Source organism: Castor canadensis, chromosome 7 (assembly GCF_047511655.1).
Source record: "Castor canadensis chromosome 7, mCasCan1.hap1v2, whole genome shotgun sequence".
Classification (NCBI taxonomy): domain Eukaryota; kingdom Metazoa; phylum Chordata; class Mammalia; order Rodentia; family Castoridae; genus Castor; species Castor canadensis.
In genome coordinates this window covers 63,492,559-63,519,858 of record NC_133392.1, presented here as the reverse complement: position 1 = coordinate 63,519,858, position 27,300 = coordinate 63,492,559, and the positions used below count along the sequence as shown (strand labels likewise).

Sequence of the window (27,300 nt, the reverse complement as noted above, 5' to 3'; positions counted from 1 at the left end):
TGCATTTCCCCTATGATTAGTGATGTTGAGCATTTCTTCACATACTTGCCCGTCTGTATATCTTTTGAGAAACATTTAGGTCATTCACCCAGTTTTTAATTGAATTATTTTTTAATTAAAAATTGATTTTGAATTTTTCATATGTTCTGAAAATGAATCCCGTGTCAGATAGTTTTCAATTATTTTCTTCCATTCTCCAGGTCTCTTCACTCTGTTGATGGTTTCCTTTGCTGTACATAACTTGCTGTGTGTGTATGTATCAAATCCAGGGACTTGTGTGTGCTAGGCAAGCACTCTGTCACTGAGCTGCATCCTCAGTTGTGGGCTTGAACTGGTAATTCTCCTACTTCTTCCTCTTTAGTGCTAGGGTTGCAGATGTACACCACCATGCCTGCCAAGTGTGTATTTTTTTGAGAAAGGGTCTGGCTGTAGCCCAAGCTGGCCTCAAACTCATGATCCTTCTGCCTCAGCCTCCTGAATGCTGGGGTTACAGGCTTGGGTCACCTTGTCTGTGCTCTTTCATCCATTCTGAGTTGATAATTTGTATATCGTATATTTCTTCCGAATATAGATACCTCGTTTTCCAAGCACCATTTATTGAGGAGAATTTCCTTTCTCCAGTGTATATACTTGTTGCCTTTGTAAAAAGTCAGTTGGAGCTAGGGCTTGGGTTTTGGGGTTTGGCAGCTCAGTGGTGAGGCCCTGGGTTTGATATCTTGAGCACCACCAAAAAAATCAGTTTACTCTAAATAGGTGGATTTTTTTTTTTCAAGTGAAAGTAGTAGGAAAAATTTTTAGTATAATAAGAGAAAAAGGGAAGAATCATTTCCTTCCCTATGCAGGAAATGGGAGTAAATATTCAAATATAGGTGGATTTATTTCTGGTTTCTCTATACTTTTTCACCAGTGTATATAGCAGCAACCTGCCTCTTTTTTTTTTTTTTTCTTTTTGTTTGCTACTGGGGTTTGAACTCAGAGGTTTGTGCTTGCTAGGCAGTCACTACTCTACCACTTAAGCCATACCTCCTGCCCATGCCCAGCTTTTTTTGGTTGAGATGGGGGTCTCAATAACTTTTTTTTGCCAAAGCTGGCCTTGAAACTGGATTTTCCCCATCTCTGCCTCCAAAGGAGTTTGGATTATAGGTGTGGGCCACTGGTGCATGGCTTGGTCTCATTATTTATTTTTGCAGTACTGGGGCTTGATCTCAGGGTTTCTTATTTGCTAGGCAAGTGTGCTACCACTTGACCCACACCCCAGTCCTTGGTTATTTTAATAGAGTTAGCTTTTTTGTTCTTATTGCTTTGGCTATTTCAGATTTTTCTGGTCCCATATGCATTTTGTGATTGGTTTTTCTAGCTCTGTGAAGAATGTCATTGGTATTTCAATGTCATTGAATCTGCAGATCACTTTGGACATTATGAGTCGTTTAATAATATTAATGCTTCCAATCCATGAACATGGGATGTCTTTCCCTTTTTTTTTTGTCTTATTTTGTGTGTGTTCTCTTGAGAGCTTGTTTAGAGGTTCTAGCAGGGGAGCGCAGCTACTTGTATATCCTTGACTGAAGAATGGTCCTCCCTCTATCGGGGATGGTCGTCCTCTTTGACCCAGCGGGCAGCTTCGGGATGGACGCACATGGAGCAGTAAGGGAGGAAAGGGACACCCGCCTACCCAGTCAGATCAGCTGAATCAACCCTGGCTATCAGTGTGGTGACAGATATCACAGCCAGATAGCCCTCAGTGTGTGTTCTCTTGAATTTCTTTCATCAGTACTATTTTCATTGTACAGAACATTTACTTCCCTGGTTAAATTTATTCAAAGATATTTTACTTATTTTTTTTATAGTTAATTGTGAATGGGATTACTTTCTTGATTTATTTCTCAGTAATTTCCTATATTAGAAAACCTACTGCCAGGGTGCTGGTGGCCTATAATCCTAGTCACTCAGGAAGCAGAGATCAGGAGGATGGTCGTTGAAAGCCTGCCCAGGCAAATAGTTCTTGAGACCCTATCTCAAAAATACCCAATGCAAAAAAGGGCTAGCTGAGTAGCTCAAGTGGTAGAATGTCTGCCTAGCAAGTGTGAGGCCCTGAGTTCAAACCTCAGTCCCACCAAAAAAAAAAAAAAAAGAAAAAGAAAATCTACTGATTGTTGTTTTTTGATTTCTTATCTTTTGACCTTAATGAATTAAAAGTTGGATATATATATATGTCTGGGCCTCGGGGAGAGGCTAGAGCTGGAGATAAAAAGTATGGTGAGTCAGGCAAAATGGTTCATGCTTGTAATCCCTAGATACTTGGGAGGCAGAGATCAGGAGGATTTCAGTTTAAGGCCAGCCAGCCAGGACAAAAAGTTTGCAAGACCCCATCTCAACCAAGAAGAGCTGGGTGTGGTGGTTCATTCCTGTCATTCCAGCTATGGTGGGAAGCATAAATATGAGGATTACAGTTCATATTGACTGGGATGTAAATGGAAGACCTTATTCAAAAAAATATCTAAAAGCATCCAGGCACTGGTGGTTCACACCTGCAGTCCTAGCTACTTTAGGAGGCAGAGATCAGGAGGATAGATATTTGAAGCCATCCCTGGACAAATAGTTTGCAAGATCCTGTCTTGAAAAAACACATCTGGGAGAGTGGCTCAAGTGGTAAGAGTGCTTGCCTAGCAAGTGTGAGTCCCTGAATTCAAACCCCAGTTCTGCAAAATAATTAAATAATAGTAAAAAAGTATGGTAATTAGGGCTGGCATGTAGTTCAGTGGTAAAGCATTTGCCTAGCATGTGCAAGGCCCTGGGTTTGATCCCTAGCACTCTGAGGTGGGGAGTGGTATAGTGATTGTATTTCCATGTCAATATATATTTACCTATAACAACTTTTTCATGGTTTAGTCATGTTTCATTTATAGATACGTGATGTACTTTTACAATGAATCATCTTGTAAATTAATTTTTTATAAACTCATTCCTCTTGGGTGCTTGCACTGCAGATATTATGCTACCCAGTGTTAGCTCAGATTTTACAAGGATAGGGTCACTTACAAGACTGTCCTTACTTTAGGTACTACTAGCAGCAAGTTTGAGAGTCCCCAAGCCTTCTGTACTTCTCTGACTGAGATGCTACAAATTCAGGGGTTCCTGTGACCCCTTCAAGTTTCATAATTTGCTAAAACAACTCAAAGAACTCAGTAAAGTATTATACCTATTGATTTCAGTTTTATTTTAGCAAAAGGATACGGATATGAACTAACAGAAGGGAGAGATGAATAGAGTGAAATCTCAGAGGGTTCTCCATTCTTGTAACCATGAACGGTCCAGTTCCACTGCTACCTAATTAAGCCAGTATCTGAGAGAGAGAGTGATGGGAGAAGACCTGGTTCCTATAAACCTAACAAAAGATTATAGATTAGAACAAAAGTAGGTGGATTTATTTGTGTGTTCTTTATGGTGGTGTTCATTGATGTTTTCCCCTATTATTAGTCAGGCAAAGCTGACTTTATTGGTTAATTATTTTGGGAATGAGGCATAAAGAAATAAGGTAAAACAGAAACGGTGGAAAAACAGATTTGGTAGTGCTAGGAGTTAACCCGTTCATCAACTTCGGTTAACAGAAGCTAGTGCTTAAGAGTGAGTTAGCCCATTCATGGGCTCCATCTTCAGGATGTGTCACCCTCCTGGCATACATGGTATATCGCTAGTCTGGGAAGTTCACCAAACCTCAATGTTTAAAGGTTTTATTGGGGCTTCATCATATAGGCATGATTAATTGAATCATTGGCCACATGAAAATCAAACTCAGTCTCCAGCACTCTCTGCTCCCAAGACGTCAGGTTTATATTATATGACTCTCAGTCACTGGAGAAAGGGATGCAGAGGATTCCTCAAAAAGAAAGAAGGGGGTAGAAATTCTCAGTTCATCTTCCCAATTCCACTCAAATCACAAGAACTTGAAATCCTTGACAAAAAGCCTTACCTCGGGAGCTGGTGGAGTGGTTCAAGTGGTAGAGTGCCTGCCTAGCAAGTGGGAAGCCCCAAGTTCTAAAAAAAAGAAAAACATTATTAGGGGTTTCACAAAAAAAGAAAAAAAAAAAGGAAGCTCACAAGTAGAAGTTTAGCAAGGAGTAGGGAGAAATTAAAAAAAAAAAGAGGACCACCTCCTGTTTGACACATAGGAGGCAGAAGCAAAGAAGCTTTACTTCCTGGTTGTCTTAATTTATGAATCTGATATTTTTAATATTTTTTATTCTAATTTCTCTATTGCCTCATTCTGTCTATCCTGCCTCATTTCTACCATGGACAGTCCAATCTTGAAACTATTTAGGGGAGTATTATGAGTCATTTGATTAGTATAAACTAAGTGGGGGCTCACCATGAATAACAAACTCATATCACTTGGAAAATCCCAAAGTTGTAGAGACTGTCTCCTAGGAATCAGGGACAAAGACAAGTCAAATTCTTTTTTTTTTTGCAGTACTGGGATTTAAACTCAGGGCCTTCACCTTGAGCCACTCCATCAGCCCATTTTTTATGATGGGTTCTTTTGAGATAGGGTCTTGTGAACTGTTTGCCTGGTTGGCTTCAAACCTTGATCCTACTGATCTCTGCCTTCTGGGTAGCTAGGATTATAGGCACAAGCCACTCATGCCTGGCTCAAATTCTTATTATACAACAGTGATAAAACCCAATTCAGACATTACTTTCTTTGGATGACTTTACAAACTCCAAGGTACTTGGTTTGTGTCTCTATTACAGTTTTTCTTTTTTTTTTTTCATTAGACAGTGAACAGTTTGAAGATCTTACGACTTTAGTCATCTTCGTATTTCTATTATTTACCTCTGCTTTTAGTAGACATTTAATAAATTTAAATATTTAAGATACAACTCATGAGTTAGATGGGAAATTCATTATAGAATTCTTCTATAATTATTTTAAGATCAAGCAGAATCAGTAGTCTCCTTTTTATCTACCCAATGGGTAGGTCCATCTCCTGTAGGACAGAAATCAGACATGGATTAATTGTAAAGTAAAAGTTTATCATAGAAAAAAAAAAGTGCCACAGGCTACTCCATAGGCAGAGCAGTGACAGTGATGTACCTTGCATTTTATGGGGTAGGGTTTGAATATTTGTGCTTATCATGGGAAAGGGAATGTCACTGGAACCACAGTGGGCAAGGAGATGCCTGAGGGAGAGTACCAGTTTTGTGACATTATTGTAGAACAGAATTTTAGGACATATTGAGGTAGAGACCAGCAAAGTTTATTAGTTTATATACCCCAGACATAGGTGCGGGTTCAGTGTTTTAACATTAAGGGTACTTATACTAGGTAAAACAGAACGGGGGGATTAGTGTAAGCGTTCCTTTAGCTAAGTGCTCTTTTTGTTCTAGGTACTTGGTACATTCTAGTTATTCCTGTTGCTATAGTATTCTGATCAGTTCAGCCCAGAGACATTAAGTCTGAGAAGTTGGTTAATTTTCGGTCTTTGTAACATAGACTTCTGCTTCTTGTGACTTTTATTTACTTTTTATTCTAAAACTCTTTTTATTAGGATTTTTTTTATACAGGGGGGAGATTCATAGTGACAATTCTGATTAGTCTTATATTATACATTATTTACATTGCCCCCATCTTGTGACTTTTAATGATCATCCTTCAAATCAAAGGAGGGAGTAGACCAGGCAGTTTCCCTGAAGGTTTGCATGTTTGTTCCTTAGAGCATAGCCTGAAACAAGAACAAATGTATGGAGGAGGGGGGTGTCATTGTTTCTTACTGCTTATTATTGCTTAGTGAAGAAGTGTAACTCTTAAAGAAAATAGTGTTTGTGCACTTCTAATCAGGTTATGCATTAATTCAGTGTTTATTTCTGAATTCCTGGTTTCTGCTTCTCATGCCACTTTTCCCTAGTCTGTCCTGCCTCAGGAAACTTTCAATACACATGGGCCACTTTCTACATGGCTCAACATGTGCCTGTACTGTTCCCCACCTGGGTGGAGATCTTACTGTGCTAATACTACAATGAAGATACAATGAGGCTCAAGGATAGTACTTGGTCAGATTTGTCACAATCTTGCTATCTGCTCTTCTTTATCGGTTTGCCTGTAGCTCTCTATTTTTCTTTAAGTGTAGTTGCTCATCACTTACCACAAAAAGTATAATAGCTTGTTTTCTGCCAGTTTCCTGTCTCAATCTCATTCCTTCTTCTTCATTTATGCTCATTTATTCTTCTTTAAATACTTTTATTTTTTAGAAGAATTCATGGATAGACATCAGATTTACCAAAGAATTAAAAGGAGATTTTGCTTTTTTTTTTTGAGGTAGTAGGATTTGAACTCAGGGCCTTTTGCTTGCTTGACAGACACTCTACCATTTGAGCTTTTGCTTTTTAAAATTAAAAATTGCTTGAGATTTGCTTTTTAAAATAATTCATCAGGGGCCTGAGTTCAAAGCCCAGTATCATACACACATTCACAAAATTTATCAACAGCTACCAGACTTCTAAGAGAAAAAATCTTTTTTTCCCCCAAGTACTGGGGTTTGGACTCTGGGCCTTGGGCTTGCTAGACAGGCACTTTACCACTTGAACCATGCCTTCAGCCCAAAAGTGTTTTAAATTTATGAAAAAGGTAGAAACTTAATAAAAATCAGTAGGACAATTTAAAAAATTCACATGCAGGGCTGGCAGAATGACTCAAGTAAGGTCCTGAGTTCAAAATTCCAGTACCAGCAACAACAACAACAAAAAATTCACATACACATGGAACAAAATTACACCCAAAAGAAATATCACATGCAAATAACTTCTAGTGTATATTATACTCCATAAAGATATATTTCAGTGAAATAGTTTCTTAGGAACTAGACCAGATCATGACAAAGATATTCAGAATATCTTTATAAATCATAATGGAATGTTGTTACATTTTTAGTGAGTACCCACTATTTTTTATGCACAGAGAAGACATGCCTCCAGTCCATTTTGCTCTGGCTATTTTGAAGATAGGGTATCATGAACTATTTGCCCTGGCTGACTTCAGCCATTGATCCTCACTATCTCAGCCTCCCAAGTAGGTAGCTCGGATTACAGGCATGAGCCACAGGTGCCCTGGCTAAAGCAGGGATTCTGTTCCAGGATCCTAACCAGGATACTCCATTACATTTGCCCATGTATTTATTTGTACATTTACTCACTTATACATTGACATGTATCATGGTTTTATTTTTTGTGGTGCTAGGGATCAAACTCAGGGTCTTGTACATGCTTGGTAAGCACTCTACCACTGAGCTACATTCCCAGCCCTGTGTTACGATTTTAGAATTGTTAACCTGTATATATCTACAGGAAAGTTTATTAGCTAGAGGTACAAAGTTATGTACAGTTCCTTGTAACTGTAATTTTTTTGTTGTTGGGACTGGGTTTGAACTCAGGGCTTCATGCTTATAAAGCAGGCGCTCTACTGCTTGAACCATACCTTCAGTCCATTTTTCTCTGGTTATTTTGAAGATGGGGTCTTGAGAACTATTTGCCCTGCCCCATCCCGCCCTACCTCTTTTCTTTTGACAGGGTCTTTCTGTATATCCCAGGTTGGCCTCAAACTCAACATTCTTCTGCCTTAGCCTCTCAAATACTGGGAATGCTGGGATTATAGGGGTGAGTCACTATGCTACACTTTAGCAGTTATTTAGCTCTTTGTTTTCTGCCACTCTAGGTATGGTCAGATGGTTTTAATTTGGCTTCTAAGTGAGTATTGTACAGAAATATGCCCAATAAGCAAGAGAAACTATTTCTACTGACATGTGGGGGAAATGTTTGTAATTGCTTACCAAAAAGTGTGTCCATGATGCATCACTTCATTCTGCCTTGTTCATCTGTTCTGGTTTTCTACCTCTCACAAGAAACAGTCTGATTTTTGCTGCTGTATCGTTTCAGTGGATTTTCAGCTGGACATATGGATAACAAATAGTATTGATGTTGACTTCTTGGCTAAGGAAATGTTGATTACATTCTGTCCTGATGCAAATGACAATGTTAAAAGAGTAAAAATGCACAGACAGCCTGATTTTCTTCTTTTTTGACAGGATTAGAGCTTGAACTCAGGGCCTCATGCTTGCTAGGCAAGCACTCTAATTGAGCCATATTCCTATAGCCCTTGTTACATGTTCATAATCTGAATGTATACACACAGAACTTGTTTACCACATACCCAGTTGTTTGTCATGTATTTGATGCCATCCAGTTTATGACAGGTGCTATTGTTTATGGGAACCTAATTTAAACGACAGACATGAAACAGATTGTCCTTGTTTTGCAAAAAGGGAAACTCTGATTAAAAAAAAAAAGCCAGCTTTATTGAGATATAATTCACATACTGTACAGTTCTTCCATTTAAAGTGTATAGTTTAATGGTTTATAATATACTCAGAGCATTGAGCAAGCCACCACCACGATAGCTTTTAGAACAATTTCAGCACTAGATAACCAGTAATGTGCTTTCTGTGTATATGTATTTGCTTATTCTGGACCTTTCATATAAATGGAGTCATACAATGGGTAGTCTTTGTGACTGGCTCCTTTCACTTATCATAATGTTTTCAAGGTTCATTATTGTAGCATATAATCCCCATATACAATGGCTGAATAATATTTATTGTATTAATATACTACATTTTATTTATCCATTGGTTGGTTGATGGACATTCGAGTTGTTTTCTGTTTTGGGCTTTTATGAATAATGCTGTTATTGATATTCATGACAGATTTTTGAGTGAACATACATTTTAATTTCTCTTAAGTGTATACCCAGGAGTAGAATTACTGGATTATGTGGTAACTCTGCATTTAATCTTTTGAGGATCTGCCAGACTATTTTCCAAAGTAACTGTGCTGCTTTACACTAGCTTATGAAGGATTTTTCCATATCCTTGCCAATACTTTATTATCTGTCTTTGTTTTTTATTTAGTCTTACTTATGTGTTTGATTCTCATTGTGGTTTGATTTTCATTTCCTTGTTTTATTTTTATATATTTATTTAATTAATTGATTTGTGTGTGTGTGTTAGTGGGGTTTGAATTCAAGGCCTCACACTTGTTAGGCGGTTACTCTACCATTTGAGCCACTATCCAGCCCTGTTTTTTTTGATGTGACTGGGGTTTGAATTCTGAGCTTCACATTTGCAAAACAGGCACTCTACTGGGTGAGCAACACCTCCAGTTCCTTTTGTTCTGGTTAATTTGAAGATGAGGTCTTGAGAACTGTTTGTCTGAATTGGCCTTCAGCCTTGATCCTCTTGATCTCAGCCTCCCAAATAGCTAGTATTACAGATGTGAGCCACCAGTATCCTGCTGATATGTCATTAACCAAAGATCATTGTTTATTCATATTTCCTCAGTTCTTACCATTCCTCTTTCAGAATCCTGTATAGAATCCCACATTATATTTAGGTGTTATATCTCCTTCAGTTCCTCTGAGCTATAGCAGTTTTTCAAGCTTTCCTTGTTTTTTTATAACCGTGACACTTTGTTTTGTTTTTTGGCAGCACTGGAGTTTGAAGTCAGGCCCTCGAGCCTGTTGGGCAAGTGCTCTACCACTTGAGCCACACCATTAGCCAGCCTTGACTTTTTTTTTTTTTTTTGCAGTGCTGGGGTTTGAACGCAGGCCCTATACCTTAACCCACTCCACCAGCCCCTTTTTGTGATGTTTTTTTTCGAGATAGAGTCTTGTGAACTATTTTGCCCATGCTGGCTTTGAACCTCGATCCTCCTGATTGCTGCCTCCTGAGTAGCTAGGATTACATGTGTGAGCCACCAGTGCCCGGCTCAACCTTGAGACTTTTGAGGAGTAGTGGTTAGATATTTTACAGTTTGACTTCCTGTTGGAATTTTTCTGATGATTAGACTGGGGTTATGGGCTTTAGGGAGAAGGTTACTAAGGTAAATTGCTAGTCTCATCGTGTGATACCAAGGGTACGTATTATCAGTATGATTTGTCATTGTTGATGTTGACCTTGATCTACCTGGCTTAGGTAGTGGTGGTCAGGTATCTCTCTCCTTCCTTCTTTCCTCCCCCCCATTCCCCTCCCTTCTTCCCTCCTTGGCTCCCTCCCTTTGTGGTATTAGAGCTTGAATTCAGTTGTAAAGGAATATCTAATTCTTTTCTTTCTTCTTTGGTGGTACTGGGATTTGAACTCAAGGCCTCATACTTGCTAGGCAAGCACTCTTACTACTCGAGCCACTCTGCCAGCCCAGAGCTTGAACTCAGGGCCTCATATTTGCTGGGCAGACATTACCATTTGAGTCACTCTGCCAGCCTGGTTTAAAGATTTTTTTTTTTTTTGTGGTACTGGGGCTTAAACTCAGGGCCTACATTTGAGCCAGTCCACCAGCCCTTTTTTGTGAAGGGTTTTTTCGAGATAGGGTCTCTCAAACTATTTCCCAGCCCTGGCTTCGAACCACGATCCTCCTGATCTCTACCTTCTGAGTAGCTAGGCTTATAGGTGTGAGCCACTGGTGCCTGGCTGGTTTAAGGATCTTAATAAACTTCATTTATGATTCTAAAATCAGGTAACACTTCATTCCATAAAATAGAGTTCAGTTGAGCCAAGCAGAGGGTGTTGGTTTTATGGATAGCAAAAACAAAGAACAAAAAGACTGAAAGAAAAATAATAAACCCATTAGGCAATTCACACTGCAGTAGTAGAGATGTTTAATGGCACCGGTGCAGTCTGTGATCAGAAGACTTCCAAATTCTTTGTCCTGAGTGGAAGAATCTATGGCAGGACATGTGGGTGTAAAGGGAGTTTATTAAAAATTAGTGAAGAGAAATACAAAAGAGAGAATGCTAGGGCCTAGATGGAATCTGGAGGCAAAGAGAGCAGGTTTCTTTTCTCTAGGTGCTTTTAAAATTTATGCTAATCTATGGGAAGGGCAGAACCAGGTGATTCCCATCCAATAATCAATGAGTGGGACATGTGTGCTTCCCGGCCAGGTGAGGGTAGTCTGGGCCATCCCTGAGCCATATGGGCTAGCTTCATATGCATATGAGTCCCGAACTTTCCCTACTAGTCTGCCTCAGAGACACTGAAGCTTTGAGAAAGTAGAGATATCCTCTTCTCTTTCTGCTGAGATTTAAAAATGTTTTAAATGTTTTGTTTTAGTTATTTTAATTTTGGTGTTGGGTTTTGATCTCAGAGCCTCTTACGTGCTAGGCTCCTCACACCCCCAGTTTTATACTGTGTCTTTAATGACTTGATCGGAGAGCTTGACTTTGACATTTGTACATCTTTCTTTGCATTTAGCCCTGATTAGTAGAAATCTTTTGTTTTATACTTTTGAGATGGCACTACCATCCCCTCTGTCACCTGGCACTAAGAGACCTGAGTTAGAGTGCTAATAGATAGCAAGAAAAGCCTGCCAGTCTGCCTGCCTTCCTCCCTCTCTCTCCCCTTCTCTCCTCCCCCCTTTCTTTCTTTTCCCAATTTTGGCACTTTTCTTGTCGCCAAAGGACAAGCATATTGTTAAAATGTAAGAGCTTAATTAGTTTGGATATTGTCCATGGCTGTTTAATTTTCCCAATAAATCTTAATTAAATCTTTTTCTAATCAACTCTGTTTTCTTTCAACCTGAGGAAATACAACAGACCTTCATATTTGGCAAGATTCTGCTGATGAGTTTTTCATCATTATGCTTATAAAACAACTCCTTTCAATAAAGCTGTTTTATCACCAGAGTAATACATAAGAGTGTGTGTTGGTCTTTTGATTCTTTGTGCCCTGCCTGCAAATGTGAGTTCTGGCTCATTGATCACATGTTTAGGGGTGGGACTCAGCCTTCTATTTGTTCTTGGTGATATAACTTGGAGAAAGGGTTGGAAATCTTTCATTGTCCTCATCTTTGTGGTTGAGAACTTTTAGATACCAAGTGCTTAAAAACTGGCTAGTGGTTCCTACAGCTCAGTTGATATAACAATTTTCATTTACATAGTTACATAATATGTGATTTATTTAATATTGTGGCCCATTTTAATGTTTAAAACAGTTGCAGGAGTTTTGCTTATTAAAGTGATTGAAGTCCAGATAGTCCTGGAATTTTGAGTTAAGGATTCAAATAATAACTGTTTTATTTATTCTCTAAAGCACTACATTCCTTTTAACTGCAGTGCAAAGACTTTTTTTTTTTTTTTTAGGACTAGCCCTTTGGAAGCCGCTGCTACCCTGCAAACCTTATTGTTTGATGACCTTTGTTATTAGGAATGTCCTAGGAGGAAACAGCCTCATAATTGTTTTTCTTAAGCCTGTAGTAAAGTTTGTCATATGTCCTTTCAAGTTAGTTTTGGTTAGTTTCTTCAGTTTACTTTGTTTGCATTTAACTGGAGGATACACTTTTTTTAGCTTTATAATGAATTGTCAGTGTTGAGTAGTTGGCAAAAATTGTCTTCTCCCTGATATCCTTTTTGTGGGAAGCCTTTGTGGTTTACATGAATAGTTTCTCATTGTTGCTAGTTGCCTTGTCTCCTCCCTCCAAATCCTTCCCTCCCATTCCTGTGTCACTTGCTCCACAGATGTCTTTGTGATTGCCTGAGGTCTTTTTCTGGAGGTTGAGTATGCTGTTTGGTAAGTATGGTAGTTGTGTATCTATAAGCACTGGGTGGATGGAGGGATGCACAAATTGGTGAATTTTTGTGAATTGTTTCTTTCCACAGCAACAGTTTACACTTTGAAATTGAGATTTTTAGGATTCAACTTTGAGGAAGCTCATGCTGACTAAAGGTTGTTTCTGCTCTTTCCTCTTTCAGTTTTTGAATTTTGGAAATTTGATTTTTTTCTGTTTTTAACAGTTTCATAAATTTTCTTGAACTTGTTAGAATTAAAGGCACAAGTTGTAGGTTTCATATTTTAAATTTCCTTTAAACTGAAGGTTATTTGTGAAGAGGTTATATTTCTTTCTACTTATTTTTCAGTATTAACATGATTGGCAAAAATAATAATGAACATTTTATTTTGTGGCCAAACTGGAAAGTAGCATTTCTTCCAGAATTAGTTTTTTCCTGTCAGCAGAATGTTTTTGAAAATTCATTAAGATTTTGGCAATATGTTGTCAGTTCTGGGAAGTGGTCTACAGATTCTTGCTTCTGGTGATTGTTTTTGGGATGTTGAATTTATTCATTAGCACTTGTTCCCTGAGGTGTAAGGTCTGTAACCCTCTTTAAAGTAAAGTATTTGTTATTTGGTGTTCAGATTTAGTCAAATATCACGGGTTCTACAGAAGTACTACTAATAATATGGGGGGAAACTTTTTTGTGGGATTTTATTGTTGTTCAGTTGACTCACCTATCAAGTGGAGATTGTACTTAAATAATAATGATTTCTTGAGATCCTACTGTGAGACAAGTGCTAGATCCTATGCTAAATACTATGCATTTACTTCTAATTCCCATTACTTCTGTGCTAGGTAGGTAGTGTTAACCTCTGGGGAACAGTCATATGTAGAAAGAACTATTTTTTTTCTTCCTGAAAAATGAGGAAAATGGTTCCTACTGAGCCGGTTAATTGTGAGAATGAAAGATATATGGTGTGTCCAGTGGTGATGCTCATTTAAGTGGCAGCTACTATTATTAGAATTTTACACCTGAAAGAGCCAGAGAGACTAAGTAATGTGCTGAAGGTCAGTCAATTGTATGTGGTAGAGCTAGTCTTTTTTTTTTTTGGGTGGGGTGTGTGCATGCCATTCCAGGGGGCACAGCAATACCAGGTCAGTGTATGGAGTGGACAAAGCAAATTCTTATTCCAATTCCCTACTCTAAAAATTAATGTAATATATTGTCGTCGGATAGAAGTGTATAACATATTAAACTGGTAAGAATAAATGCTACAATTGATCTTAGCCCAAAGGCTGAGAGCCCATTAGAGTTAAGTTTTGAACTGGCTCAAAACTTGGTGTTTTCATTTGAGAATTCTAAAAGCCTTTAGAATAGATTTCAGTGGATCCCTGCTCATATCTCCAGTCCCTTCCCTTACTCCTCCCACTGAGCAGTGTATTTTAGATCCCTTTCTTTCTTTGGAATCCTGTCACCTTCCCCAGTCATGTGCTTGCTCTCTCACATTGGAGTTGCTTGTGCCATTCAGTACCAGTGTTCTCCCAGCAGAAGTGAGTCAAGCTGGTGCTGTCATTGGTTTTCTCTCCTCTTTTCCTCTTGATAGAGCTATCATATTTTCATTGTTGTTTGTGCTAAACTATCTGAGTACTGTGTATTTAGAATAATTTAAAAATAATTCATAGCTGCAATCAACTAAATAAAGCATTCCTTAGTGATTTAAAGAATTAAGAGGAAAAAAATATTTGGTTCTAAGTTATTTGAGTTAGAGGGTTATATAGGGCAACTTTATGAAACTCATGGTTATCATTTACCCATGGCCTAATAAATGACTTTTAAAACTCCTTTTAAGAAGTGGTAAGTGTGCTGCTGTTGGCAGTATGGTTAAGAAACAATAGTTGGGCTGGCCGAGTGGCTTAAATGGTAGAGCACCTGCCTAGCAATCATGAGGCCCTGAGTTCAAACCCCAGCACCATCAAGAAAAAAAAAAGTTGAGTGTATCTTTCTTCCATAGCCTTTTTGAAAACAAAAGGTATGATTTAGGAGTATATGATATGATTTAGGTGGGAGATTCAAGGAAGAGCTAAATTGCTGATTGTTAGACTTTTACTGAGTTATCTCTAAATTGTTTCCCAAAATTTGTTTTTTTTTTTGTTTTTGGTTTTTTTTTTTTTTTTAACGGTGCTGGGCTTTGAACTCAGGGCCTCATGTTTGCTAGGCTATGTAGGCACTCTACCACTTGAGCCACTCCACCAACCTTGTTTTGTGTTGGGTATTTTTGAGATAGGGTTTCCGGAACTGTTTGCCCAGGCTGACTTTGAACCAAGATCCTCTTGATCTCTGCCTCTTGAGTAGCTAGATTATAGGTGTGAGCCACCAGTGCCCAGTAAGATTTAGTTCTTAATTTTATTTATTTAAAATTTATTTATTCATTTTTATTGAGTATCTGTTAAGTGTAATTCAGTGTAACTTTTTATACTTTATTCTAATAAAGTACTGATACACTGATTAATTACTGATTAATAAAGTTCCTGGGAGGGAGAGATAAGTTCCATTTATTTAAAAAGACAATTCTTTGGAAAATGATTTGGCATAAATTATTACTTCCTGATACGGTATAACTCTCATTAGTCCTTATTACTTTAAGTTGCCATCTTCAAACAGTTTTGCCAGTGGAAGAGATTGCTAGTATTAGACAGGATTGGGAAGATGGGGGTGAGGAAAGGGGAAGCATTCCTTATTCAGACAAGTGCTGGTCATGTACATGGAATTAAAAAAAATTTTTTTTTTGAGACACGATTTCTGTGTTTGGCCCAGCCTGGCCTTAAACTCATCATCCTCCTGTCTTCACCTCCTGAATGCTGAGATTATAGGCTTGAACCACTATACCTGACTCTGTGTGTGTGTGTGTGTGTGTGTGTGTGTGTGTGTGAGAGAGAGAGAGAGAGAGAGAGAGAGAGAGAGAGAGAGAATGTTTTGATGGTATTGGGGTTTTGCAGGTTTTTTTTTTGGAGGTATTAGAATTTGAACTCAGGGGCTTCACCCTTGCTAGGCACTTGAGCCATATCCAAGCCCTTCTTTTGCTTCAGTTGTTTTCAGATAGGATCTCATGCCTTCCCTCTACCCACCATGATCCTCCTACATATGGTCCTTGCCATATGTAGGAAAAAAAAGCCTGGCTTCTTTTTGTCTGTTTTAAGAGGAATAGTGATAGATGAGGTTAGAATTGTGCATGGGAAAAGATTGTGGAAGTTCCATTCAAAACTGAAGAATTAAATTGTATTTCATCACCAAAGTTTTCTGAGTTTTCGATTTGCTTTTGACAGTGTCATATAGATAGGATTAGAGGGTAAAGAATAGTTATTATATAGTTTAGGTAAGTTGTATTGAGTCTGTGTAATTATTATTATTATTTTGCGGTACTGGGGCTTGAACTCACGGCCTTCACCTCAAACCACTCCATCAGCCCTATTTTTGTGGTGGGTTTTTTTGAGATATGGTCTTGTGGACTATTTGCCTGGGCTGGCTTTGAACCACAATTCTCCTGATCTCTGCCTCCTGAGTAGCTAGGATTACAGGTGTAAAGCCACCAGCGCCCAGCAGAGAATGCATTATTTTAAGATACATTTCTCCCCATTATGATATGGGTTTGGGCTTCTGCTATCTACTATAGTTTATAATCTCATGGAATTTTTTATAGTAGGTATATGCGTATGTGTTTGTATGTAAGAGAGAAAGGGAGAGAGAATGGGTACAGGTGATGGTCACTATCATAACCATAACTATTGTATATGAAATGCCTATTTTCTACCTGGTCCTAAATATTCTGCATACATTATTTTGTTGAATCTTTTCAACAAATCAGGTAGCTTGCTGGGCAGGAGCTCTACCACTTGAGTCATTCTGCCAGCCCTTTTTTTTTTTTGTTGTTTTGAGACAGGGTTTCCATGTGTAACTCAGGCTAGCCTCAAACTTCTGATCCTGTGCAGCCACCTAAGTGCTGGGGTTATAGGTAATGTATCACCATGCCCGACTAACGAATCACATTTATTAAGACAGTAAATGGCCTGAAAATGATGAAGCCAGGATTGGAATGTTTATTCATCTTATTCTTCATTATAATCATAATAATATCCATACTTAACACATGCCAGGCACGGGGTTAATTATACACATTAACTATGATTTTATTTATTCTCTATACCAGTCCTATGTGTTAGATATAATTTATTAATCCCATTTTACTGGTGAGGTGAGGTACCTAAGATTTAGAGGTTCAGTAACTGGGTCAAGATGATATACTTGTTAGGTAGTAGAGTTTAGACCAGTTCACATTGTGTTTTCTGGCACCTTTTGGATCTCTACACAATATGATTGACCATGCAGAAGCTGCATTTTTTATTTTTTGGTGGGACTGGGGTTGGAACTCAGGGCTTTGCACTTACAATGCAGGCACTCTATCACTTGAGCCACATCCCTAGTCCTCAACAATGGTCCTCCTGATCTCAGCTTCCCAACTAGTTAGGATTACAGATATGAACCACTGACGCCTGACTAGAAGCTGCAATTTTAACCATTGTTTTCTTTCTATTACCATGCTACCTTCCATAGAGGTTGGAAAATTATCTGTATATCCCTGAATGTTTATATGGAGTAGCTAAGTAGCCTCACTTCTCACTTCTTAGTTCTTGAGGTTTGTCAGTTACAACAAAGTGAAGCCTGTTTTATTGTCTCTTTTCCTTTGGACATACTGGAGTTTGAACTCAGGGCCTCACACTTGATAGGCAGGCATTCTACCACTTGAGCCATTCTGCCTGCCCTCTTTATTTTCTTTTGAACTGGTTTGAACACATTGGGTTTAAGTGGCAAAGTAAGCTGCAATCTTCTGTTTTTTATCAGCATATAATTCTTCCTGTTGTACATGATGTAATAATTTGAAGCTGCCAAAGTCCAACCCTTAGGATATTGTTTGAATTGAGTAACTGTTCACTGAGGATTTTAAGATAACTAGTTCATAAATAACAAATAGCTTGACCTTTATTTTTTCCTCTAATGGTTGTAGATGCTTATCTGTGTTTTTAAGCTTGAATCAGAAGCAAATACGTATTGGTTCCATTGATACAATCTTCATTAGAAAAAGTAGTCAGCAGGTCTTGATCCATATATGAACGTTTGGTAGCTTGTTTATTTATTTATTTACTTTGGTGGAAGTGGGTTTAAATTCAGGGCCTCATACTTCCTAGGTATGCTCCTTAAACCACTTGGCCCACTTTACCAGCCCTTTTTGTGTTGGGTATTTTCAAGATAAAGTCTCATGAACTATTTGTACAGGCAGGCTGGCCTCGAACTGCAGTCCTCCTGGGTAGCTAGGATTACAGATGAGAGCCACTGACACCCAGCTTGGGGGCCCTTTTATTTAAAGAGAGTCAGAATTTATTAGGATGTTGGAATTGGTTATTCTAGGAACTTATGTCCTTAAACAAAAGGTTTTCTCTTTCAATTAAACTTTCAGTGATTCAATGCTTATTATATTCAATCTCAATAGAATAAAAAATTTCTCATAAGGAATATATACTATAGTCCATGTATAGATAGAAATAGCTAACATGAGGGGGATGTGAATGTTGTAATCCAAGTTCCACAAGCACTGACAGCACAGAGGGGGGTGATGAAATAAGTTGGGAGATTGGAAAAGTGTCAGGACTTAGAAAGTCTCTGTCTCTGTCTGTCTCTCTCTTTCTCTCTCTCTCTCTCCACCCCTTTCTACCTCTCTCGCCTCTTTGAGACAGAGTCTCACTATATAGTGAGTCTAGTCTCAAACTTGCGATCTTCCTATCTCACTCTACTCAGTGCTGGTGTGTACCACCATAGTTGGCCTTTTTTTTTTTGTAGAAACAGAGCTTCCCTTCTGCTTCAGCCTTTGGAATACCTGAGACTATAGGTACACTGCACCCAGCATGAAGGCTTTTGATATTGCTGTATCAAAATTTGGACAATTATTTTTGACAAGAAGAAATGGAGAAGAAAGGCATACGGGTAGAGGCAATATTAAAGTGAAAGTAAAACACAGAATGTATTCATTATATGGAAAGGAGTCAGTGTTTCCTACATTCTGTAAAAGTTTCTCAGTTTGTCTTTTATAACCTTGAGATTTTTGGAGAATATTTATTAGTTATTTTGCCACATGGGCCTGAATTTGGATTTGTCTGATGTTTTCTCTTAAGAACTAAGATTATGTATTTTAGGCAAAAATATAACAAAAGTAATTTTTTAGCCTTCTCAGTAATATCATGTCATGGCATTTATGATGTCAATATTTATTATCACTGGTGATTTTTTTTTTTTTTTGATGGAGTTTGAACTTGGGGCCTCACACTTGCTAGGCATGTGCCAGGCGTTCCACCCACCTAGGAGGTTCATCAGTGATTTTTAACCTTGATCACTTGGTTAAAGTAGTTTCTGCTTGGTTTTTCCACTGTAAAGTTGCTATCTTTTCCCTTGTAGTTAATAAATATATTGATGGAGATACTTTGATACTGTCATTTGCATAAATGGCATAGAATCTTCTACACATGTTATTTAGTAGTATCTATTTTGTTGAACTTTAGTTATGGTGAAGTGAATTCCCTTAAAAGATATGTCCCTTTCTAAATTTTCTGCACCTTACACCTTGTTTCATCAAAGGGCTTCCCAGGCTTTGCAGGAACAAATCTTGTCTAATGTTTTTTGATCTTTGTCACATTCATGCCTCATTTATAATGAAGGCTCCATGTTGTAAGATCTCCAGATCTCATCTACCCAACTGTCTCTTAAGGCACCAGGTTCTTCCTGGCCCTGTGTCCTTTCTTGGGGCCTCATCTCCTTTGATGCCCAAGCCAGTTTCATTGGAATGACTCCTTTGGGCTTTTTCAGAAACAGAGGCTAAGAAAAACTGACTTTGTTGGGGAGTAATACAATGGTAAATAATTGTGGGGCTACAGCTGGAGCCTTGCTTATTACTTTGACCTGAGAAAAATGACAGTACGTTATACTGTAATATGTATACACATTGTAAAGAAATCATTCTCTGTATTTCATTAATACAGAGCAAATAAAGTGTTCTTTGTAAGCATCATCAGCTTCTAGAGTCGTACCCTCTAATGCTGGCAGTCTTTTATTTTTAGTTTTCTATTTATTTTTTTCTGTTCTTTATTACTTTGCTGGGTAGGTATACATTGTGGCATTTACAAAAGTTCTTACAAGGTATCACATATATCACACTTGGATTCACCCCTCCCCCTTTTCTCCTTTATCCTCCACTCCTCCCATTCCTGGAATAGTTTCAACAGGTATCATTTTTACATTTACATACATGTGTACACAGTGTTTGTACCATATTGACTTTCCTATCTCCTTTCCCTGACATCTCCCTCCTCCCACTGGTACTACCCCTCCATGATGGCTGTCTTTCTGAGTTATGATCTTTTCAATTTAGTTTCATCATTTCTGTCCTATGAGTGTAGATCCCTGTTAGGTGCAAGAATCCAAAATCCAGATGTGAACCAATCATTATAATTTAGATATATATAGTGATAATAACATTTATTTATTTGTTTGGCGGCACTGGAGTTTGAACTCAGGGCCTCACACTTGCTACACAGGTGCTCTTACCCCTTGAGCCACTTTGCCAACCTTTTTTGTGATGATTTGTTTTCAAGAGAGGGTCTTGCAAATTACTTCCCTGGGGCTGGCTTTGAACTGTGAGCCTTCTGAGTAGCTAGGATTACAGGTGTGAGTCACCAGTGCCTGGTTAAGGAAAACATTTTTAAAGAAGAAAATTAGATATCAGCCCTTACTGCCAATACCTGGATCTCACATAGTAAGATCCTGTCTAAAACCAAAAGAAAATAAAGCTAACAAAACTCAAGAGTAACAACAAAAACTACATGTGAACACCTTCTGTGGAACATACTGACTGGAAAAATAGTTCATGCTAATACTGTTTTTTTAAACCAAATATCTGAGGGTATGACTTGGCTGCATTTATACAGAACTACCTTATCAGGTTTCATTGGCCTAAAATTGTGATATCCCTTCAAGTGAGGAAAGCCTACAGTTTTAACTAAGTCATATTAATATTAGTCTATCTTACTTTGTAAGATGAAGCAATTAAATGGAAAGTTAAAATATATAGTTTTTAGAATCATAATCTTTATTTTTTAATTTTAATTTTGACATTTGTTTCATTATGGGTAACAATGGACAAACTTTTACATAGAATCGTAGTCTTTAATTAGAGTTACAATTGATAAAAAGAAAGATGGGTTATAGCAAATAAAAGAAACCTATAAAATCCTGTGATAATGTGTTCCATAATAGTCATAGGAATTCGCATATAACCCTTGGCTTCTGACCTTCATCCATTCCCCATTCTCAGATTGGGTGAGATAAAGCCCTTTATTTTCTGAGGGCAGAGGGAAAGTTGGAGGGGAGAGAAACTCCTGGAAATGTTTTATTAGAAACAATAATTGCCCTTAAAATTAGAGAAATTTTATATAGGAGTTCAGAAATGGGAGCTTTCTCTTTAGGCTTAGAGTGGTCAGGAAGGTTTCACAGTCTCTGGATTGCATAGAGGGGAAGAAGGATATTGAGCATCCCAAATAGGTAAAACAATTAATGACATAAAAATGAGAAAACACTGTGTGAAGAAGGTTCATGTAGGGATATAGTAGAGGAAAAACTAGAAAAGATAAATTATAAGTTATGGTCAGATTGTGTCATTGAGGATCTGACTGAAAAGTTCTATAGGAGGGTGGTGCTGGGAGCTTTTTTTTGTAAATGATACTTTAGGGTATGTGTGTATGTGTGTGTGTGTATTTTTTTTTTTGTTTGTTTGTTTTTTTGGTGGCACTGAGGTCTAAACTTATTCACACTTGCTAGGCAGGCACTCTTACTGCTTGAGCCACTCTGGCAGCTTGTGATGGTTAAACCCTGGTCCCCCCAGTAGTTAGGATTACAGGTATGAGCCACCAGTGCCTGACTAGAGTATGTTTTTTAAAATGACTTAATTTTTTTTTTTTTTTGTAATTTATGTAAAGTCCACCTGTTTTGGTGTAGAGTTCTAAGGTTTTTGTTTGTTTTGTTTTTGTGGTGCTTGAGATGGGGACTCATACTCACACTTGCTAGGTAAGTGCTGTGCCACTGAGCTATATCCCAAGTCCCAAGTTCTTAGTATTGACAAATGCATAGAGGTAGTTTATACTATACCATGATCAAGATACAGAACATTTCTATCACTCTGGCGCTGCCCCTCCAACTTTATCCCCAACTCCTGGCAACTTCTGACTTACTTTGCATTTCTGTCACTTTGACTTTTCCAGAATGTCATTTAAGTGAAATCATAGAGTATGTAGCTTTTTGAGTCTGGCTTTTCATTTAGCAATAGTACATTTTGAGATTCTTCAATTTGTGTATGTCAGTATTCTTGCCTTGTTGTTACATAGCAGTCCATTGTGTGGATGTATCATTCACTAATTGAAGTGCGTAGTGTGTATATGCATCATTCACCAGTTGAAGTACATTTGAACTCTTTCTAGTTTCTGTTGATTATATAGGAAGCCACTGTAAACATTGGTATGTGGTTTTTGTGTGAATGCATGTGTTCTTTTTTTTGGGTAAAATACCCAAGGGTGGGATTACTAGTCATATGGTAAAAGTATATAAAAGTTTATTAATAACTGCCAACTGCCAGTTTGCCTTTCTGCCAGTAATTTAGAAGAGCTCTAGTTCTTGTGATTACTCATTAATGCTTGTTGTTGTGAGGTCTTAAATATTTTTGTTTTTGTTTTTGAGGTGGGATTCTTGCTGTGTTGCTCGGGCTCTCCTTAATCTCCTGGGTTCAAGCAGTCTTGCTGAATCAGCCTCCCAAGTAGCTGGAACTGCAGGCATATGCTGCTGCACTTGAGTTAACTTTTTGTTTTGGGTTTTAGTTATTTTAGTAGGTGTATAGAGTGGTTTTAATTTTCATTTCCCTAATAATGTTAGTCTTTTTCATGTATTTGTTTGCTATCTTTTTTTTTTTGACTGGGGTTTGAACTCAGGGTCTCACTCTTGCTAGGCAGCAGTCCCGCCACTTTAGTCACTTCATCAGCTCTGCTGTCTATCTTTGATAATGTATTTGTTGAAATCTTTTGCCTATTTTAAAAAATTGAGTAGTTTTTCTTATTAAATTATGAGAATTCTGTCTCTCTCACGCACATATACACCCCTCCTCCCCACAACATACACCCTCCCCCCCACACAACATACACACACACTCAGCACACAAAGTATATACTTTGGATAGAAGTAATTTTTTTAGTATGTGATTTGGAGATACTTTCTTTCAGTCTTTGGCTTGTCTCTTCTATCTCCCTTTTTTTGGGGGTGGGTACTGGGGTTTGAACTCAGGATCTACACATTGAGCCACTCCATCAGCCCTTTTTTGTGATGGTATTTTTTAAGACAGGGTCTTGTGAACTATTTGCCCAGGCTGGCCTTGAACTGTGATCCTCCTGCTTTCTGCCTCCTGAGTAGCTAGGATTATAGGTGTGGGCCACAGGTGGCTAGCTGCCTTCTCTTAGCAATGTCTTTTAAAGAGCAAAATTCTTGATTATGTAACCATTTTTGCTTTTCTCTTCTTTTATGGATCATCCCTTTGTTATCATAGCTAAGAAATTTTTGGCTAATGGAAGGTCACAAAATTTTCTCTTGCTTTCTTTTAGAGTTTGTGATTTCAGGTATTCCACTTAGGATTATGATCCATTTTGAGTTAGTTTGGGTAAGATGTTGGGCATGAGTCAGGGTTCAGTTTTTTGCTTATGAGTGTCCTAGTTGTTCCAACATCATCCATTGAATAATGCACTGATCTTTTTCTATAAAAAGCCTTTGTTTCTTCATTAAAAAATATTTCTTCCTTTTCAACCAATGTGTTTTTCCTTTTCTTGCTTTATTACACAGGCTAAGACCCTCAAGTATGATGTTGAATAGGTGTGGTGGGATTACATATCTTTGCCTTGCTTGGGACCTGTAAAAGTGGGAGTGATCCTATCAAAAAAATCTATTTTGGCTGGCAATTGACATTCTTTTAAGGAATAATTCAAGCCTTCTGCCAAATTGTATAAAATGCATACAGGTAAGTGAGAGATATTAAAGATAAATATTAATTTTAAAACTTTATATAACATGAATTAGAATGGTAAGAGTCAGGTGACAAGAAACACTGATCTATTACAATAGTTTAGATGGGGGGTAATTTGAGCATAAACTAGGTTGATGACAGAAATGATTTTGAAGGGTTAGTAAAAGAGATTTTGAAGAGAAAATTGGTAGCTTATATGACTTGGATGGGGAAGGGAGCAAGAAATAGGATGGAGTCAAAGACTACTGAGGTTCTCACCCTGTGTGTTTGGAGAAGCTATTAGTAAAAACATAGAGGTATTGGGGCTTGAACTCAGGGCCTCACACTTGCTAGGCAGGCTCTCTACCACTCTACCAGCCCTTTTTTGTGAAGGGTTTTTTTCGAGATAGGGTCTCAAGAGCTATTATGCCTGGGCTGGCCTGGCGTTGAATTGAAATCCTCCTAATCTTTGCCACTGCAGAGATCACCCAGCAGGAATGTTTATTTTTAACAAAGCAACAAAGGAGAAAGTAAGTAACTTGTCAGAGCAGTAGGAGAACCAGTGTTCATTTGTCATTTTTTTTTTTTAACCTAGTTCATTCTTTTATTTTCTTCTTAACTCACCTAAGGAATCCAGGATTGTGTAACAGTAAAGCACCCTAGGAGGGGAGGGGAGTGGCCATCAGTGTTACGTGTTGTCAAAAAGTTAAGAATGAGGACTTTAGAAAAAGCCAGTGTGTTTTAAAATTAGATTTCTTTAGAAAGTGAATGTTCCATTAAAATTGTGGTGACAGAATGATGTTTTGAAGAGATTGGAAATGAGCAAGAAGAGGCAATTATAAGTTATTAATTGTAGAGATATTTTGTAGTAGAAGGTTGGAAAGCTTCAGGATAATAAGTAGAGGAGTTAATAACTTCAGGTGGTCCTTGTTGCAGTTGTTTTTTAAGTATGTGGGATATATGTTGTTTTTAAAGGTAAAGAGCTCATGAGGATGTTTGAAAAGCAATAAAATAATTTATACTGCAATAACTGTATGCCAGACATTCATTCTAACATTTTGTATATATTCATTTCGATCCTCACAATAACCTCACAATAATACTATAGTTATCATTTGGAATTATTAACATCTGGATTGCACCAAAGAATTGAGATAATTGGGCTGTTAATATACCAATACAAAGATAGTTTCTTTTTTTGGAGGTGGGGAATGGTAGTGGGGTTTGAACTCAGGGCCTCATGTTTGCTAGGCAGGCGCTCTACTACCTGAGCTACTTCACCTGCCCACAAATATAGTTTCTTAAGTAAATTGCAAGTAAACTAACTGCTTTGTAGAGTAATAGAAACTAGAAATATGAGTAACTTCTTTCTGTGGTTAACCTGGCTATCTTGGTGTAGTGGTATTTGACTTTTTAAAATTAGCACTTCTTTGGGGGGTGGTTCAACCCAAGGACTCCAGTGCTAAGGATTGAACCCAAAGTCTCATGCCTTTTAGTCAAGTGTCCTAACTGACTGAACTGCACCCAGAACCCTATTTTTGGCTTTAGTGACTAGTAATGGGACTACTGTCCATTCATTAGAAACAGATTCTGTTTATGGTTTTTCCATTTGTATCATTAATTAGTTTGAACACAATTATTCTTTGTAGTACTTGAATTTATACCTTTTCCTCATAGTAGGTTCAATTATTTGGCTTAAGTTAAACTCTGCATTTAAAAAATAATCATGGGGGCTGGTAGAGTGGCTCAGGTAGGAGAGTGCCTGCCTAGCAAGCTTGAGGTCCTGAGTTCAACTCCCAGTACTGCCAAAAAAAAAAAGGAAGAGTGCGTACCTAAAAAATAATCGTGAAATTTAAACTTTTTTCTTTTTCCTAGCATGTAGGTTTCTCCCACTCCCTTGCCATGTAAACCCAGGGCCTTGTGCACGCCAGGCATGTGCTGTATCCCTGAGCTACATTCCAACCATATACCCTTAGTCTGTTAGCATGTAGTTTGTGCTGACATATCACCTATTTTATGTAGGCTATTTTTTTTCATTGTGTTTTATGGTAGTACTGAGGATTGAACTCAGGGCCTTATGCTTGCTAAGCAGGTAAGTGCTCTACTACTTGTACCACTTGAGCCACTCCACCAGTGGGTTTTTTTTTTTTTTTAAGTGCTATTAGAAGATCTATTATTAGAAGCTTAATAGGACCTATTTCTGGTAGCGTATTCTTTGGTCTCTAAAACAAAATTCACTTTTGTACTTTTAGCCATGGTAGTTCACTCATTTAGTGGACTCATTATTTGCTCTTTGTTTTCAAATCTGCTAGTATCTTAATGGTATTGCATAAAGTCTCACTTTGTGAAACAGATACTATGTTTCACAAATAAAGTTTATGGCACTTTCGTAGGTAATATGAAAATAAAGTTTATGACACTTTTGTAGGTAATTTGCCTGAGATCTGAGATTATACCAAGTAGTGAAAATGTGGAAATTGAACCCTTTCTTCTATCTTCAAATATAGCCCTAGTCTTCTTTATATTATGTTACTTTGTATCATTCGCTCCTTATAACAACATGACAGTAGACTATATTTGTTCATTAAAATTTTTTTTTTATTAGGGCATATTCAGGGGTGATTCATTGTGACAGTTCCAATATAGGCTTATATTGTACATTGGTTAGATCATCCCCACTGTCACGCCCCCTGGTGCTGGAGACCTTGCACATGCTAGGCAAGTGCTCTACTACTGAGCTACATCCCCAGTCCAGACATTATACTGTATTTTGAGCTTTCCTTTTTTTTTTTTTTTCCTTTGAAATAGGTTCTTCCTCTGTTGCCTAGGCTGCTAAGTCTGCCTCATCTCCAGTAGCTGGGATTTATAGGCACAAACTACTACACTTGGCTCTGTAGTATTCAAGCTTTGTTTCTATTTTATCCTCATATCTATACTTTTTGTCCTTTTCTTTTTCTTTTTTTTCCCCCTCTAAATTTGAAATTGCCAATTCTATCTGGCATAGTTATTACATACTTATTTGATGATTGTATCATGATTCTTTGTTGAATCACTAATATAGGATACTATGCAAAGGTAGTAATTCTCACATAATTTAAAACTTATTTTTTAGATATCAATTCCTTTTCAACTTTAAAAAGCTTATACACAAGTTGCCATAGTATAAAGAATTCTCATATTCCTCTCCCCACCTTTTTGGTAGTAATGAGGCCTGGATTTAGGGCTTTGTGCTGGCTAGGCAGGTGCTCTACCACTTGAGCCATGCCTCCAGCCCTCTCATATACACATTAGCAAGACTCACCTGTTGTTAACATTTTACTATATTTGCTTTACTACGTATTCTGTCTTTTTCTATATGCACATATATTTTTTTCCTTCTGAACCATTTGAGAGTTAAATTGTAGATATTATGCTCTTATATGCTGAAATACTTCAGTATTACCTAAAAAAAGTTCTTGTTCTTTTTAAAAAGCAGGTTGTTAAAGCCATATACATGGAAATATAATTTACTTTCTCATATATCTTCCATACATAGCATTGAAGAACAGTTGTACTATTTGGTGTTGGACCTAGATCT

At 37.7% G+C, this 27,300-nt stretch overlaps 1 protein-coding gene and 1 non-coding gene across 20 annotated transcripts in view; one reads left to right on the top strand and one right to left on the bottom strand.

Annotated features, from left to right (window-relative positions):
- Nucleotides 1-27,300, top strand: part of Usp54 (ubiquitin specific peptidase 54) — a 113,463-nt gene that overhangs the window by 19,822 nt on the left and 66,341 nt on the right. For 3 of the 19 annotated variants that reach the window (XM_074079133.1, XM_074079132.1, XM_074079134.1), the window contains exons 1-2: nucleotides 12,334-12,605; nucleotides 23,564-23,738. The exons of 3 other annotated variants lie outside the window; for them this stretch is intronic. The gene's annotated coding sequence lies outside the window, so the exon portion shown is untranslated. Of the gene's footprint in view, nucleotides 1-12,310; nucleotides 12,606-23,563; nucleotides 23,739-27,300 lie in introns of those variants that run through there. 13 more of the 19 variants (XM_074079117.1, XM_074079116.1, XM_074079118.1 and 10 more) reach the window with 10 other exon arrangements.
- On the bottom strand, nucleotides 13,707-13,896 carry LOC141425104 (U2 spliceosomal RNA). Its single transcript, XR_012450209.1, has one exon. It is a non-coding gene; the product is annotated as a U2 spliceosomal RNA (small nuclear RNA).